Source organism: Lissotriton vulgaris, unplaced genomic scaffold (assembly GCF_964263255.1).
Source record: "Lissotriton vulgaris unplaced genomic scaffold, aLisVul1.2 SCAFFOLD_8636, whole genome shotgun sequence".
NCBI lineage: Eukaryota > Metazoa > Chordata > Amphibia > Caudata > Salamandridae > Lissotriton > Lissotriton vulgaris.
Window position 1 is genome coordinate 43,170 of NW_028251736.1, and position 2,329 is coordinate 45,498.

Below are 2,329 nucleotides of genomic sequence, written 5' to 3' on the forward strand. Positions count from 1 at the left end.
AAGTTTTACACTGGCTATCTGCCAATAGGCCCCTTCCTCCTTACACTAACAACAGAGTTACAATGGTCCGTAGGGTCCCCTGGTTAGGTAAAGAGCCAAAAACTATCCAGGGTGACTGTGTCATCATCAACTTCGAAGATCCCCATACTGTTGAGCATATTTGCTCTTGGGGCTCTCATTTTACATCTGATGGAATAGGCACTAAAAGACTTTCATATTTCTACCCTCCAACAAACCACTATGCTGCAGGTCCAGATTGGAACTGGACCCAGGTTGGAAACTGGAATAGAAGACGCGACTGGACAGACTGGGCGGGTCAGGGGAGTAGAGAAGGCGCGCCAATCTTCGGTTGGAGAGGCGTCCCACTGTCAAATAGATATGACTGCCTGGAAATGGTGGATTGACCACCATCTGATAATATTCAGGAAAATATCAATCCACTTTCCCATGGGACTAAATCACCAATACCATCAAATTCATTTTTCAGTTCTCTGTCTTCATCTCTCATGGACGGTACTCTTGTTCCAGCGGAAGTGCCCTCCTTCCCAACTACTGAAGTGCAAACCACCCTCGTTAAAAATGATGACCATATCGCACCTCATACCTCTCTTCGACTAGGAACCCCAACTACCGACATTTTGCTGAACGTCAGTAATTCAACTTCCCCTACCCTGACGCTTTCCGCTTTATATTGGAACGTAGCGGGTCTCCGTTCAAAGACTAATCTTAAATCATGGTTGGACTTAGTAAATACCCACCAAATAGTCTGTCTACAGGAGACCTGGGCATTAGACCCAATACATATCCAGGGCTACAAAACATTCCATACTTCAGCTAGCATTACCACACATGGCAGATCTAAGGGAGGTCTAGCAGTGTATATATCAAACAATTTGCTAGTAAAGAAAATTATTGTTCTTCATACCACTACGAATTTTCAAATTATAATGGTTACTTTTAATAAATGTATGTTACACTTTTTTAGCAATTTTTATAAAAACCTTCCCCCTGCTGACTGTGTGAAAACTGTAATTGAAATCTCTTCTTTTATAAACGAGCAGCGAAATAGGCAACCATCACTTGTTTGTTATGTGATCTGGGGGGGGGATTTCAATGTTCCTCTGTGCATTAACCATAAGGAAGGCATTTGTGGGCTTCTTGATGAAGATGATTGTCCTTTGACTCATTTTACGCATACACATCTAGGTAATACCCTGAATGATAGTCTTTTTTCCTTGGAATTGGTGTATGCAAATGATCTAGTGGACCCCCCGGTTGAATTCAGACCCACATTTCATGGTAGGGGATTGTCAAGCACTATTGATTATATTTTATGCTCGCAAATTCTAAAGGGTAAACTTCAACAGTTTAACACAGGTACTGATATTTCAAGCGACCATTTCCCAAACCGTATCACTATCTCAATTGCCATGGACGATTTCCATCCTACTAGGAATAGTTTATTAACCCAGCAATCTTTGGCCATGGAGAAAATCAACGGCTTTTCTGTGAAATGGTCAAAAATTGATCCTACAGTAATCACTGGCAAGGTTATATCCAAGGCTCTTCCCTGGATTAATACCTGTTTGGCAGATGAGTCCCCACCTGAGTTGATTTTATCTAGTTTCCAGGAGATTTTAAAAGTTATGAGGGCTGAACTACTTCGACACCACAAACCTGGTAACCAGGTATCTCCTCGATGGTTTAATTCGACCTGTCGCAAAGCGCTATCCGCCCTAAAAAAGGCACTACAAACCCAATTAGAGACAAAGCTGAGATAGCCAAACTCAGAAAGGAGTATAAAATGCCCCAACATAACTGTAAAAAGGACTTAAAGAAAAACTTATGGGCCCAACTACACACGAGCTGCCGAAGAAAAGACGGCTCCCAGTTTTGGCACATAGTCAAATCACCTTTTCTGGCCGATGTAAATACACCTCAGCACTTAGATGTGGCCATGACGGCTGACGAGTGGGTGACCCATTTTTCCAAGATTTTTGGTGGTTCCCCTGCCGATACCACAACACGGGCCACGCCGACAACCAACTCCTCTAAGATGCAAGTATATCCCATTGACCTCCATTTCAGTTTAAGCGAGCTCATACACGCTCTAACGTCCTCGAAAACTGGAAAGGCCCCAGGTCCCGATGGAGTCCCCCTCGATATCTTTGTTACCAACATAGAACTGTGGTCTCCCATTGTCACCCAGGTGATGGCGGCGGTCTCTAAAGTTGGCCTGTTAGACTCCTGGTCCTCTTCCATCCTGCTCCCTATTTTTAAAAAGGGGGAACGAAACAATCCAGCCTGTTACAGGCCCATTTCCCTCCTG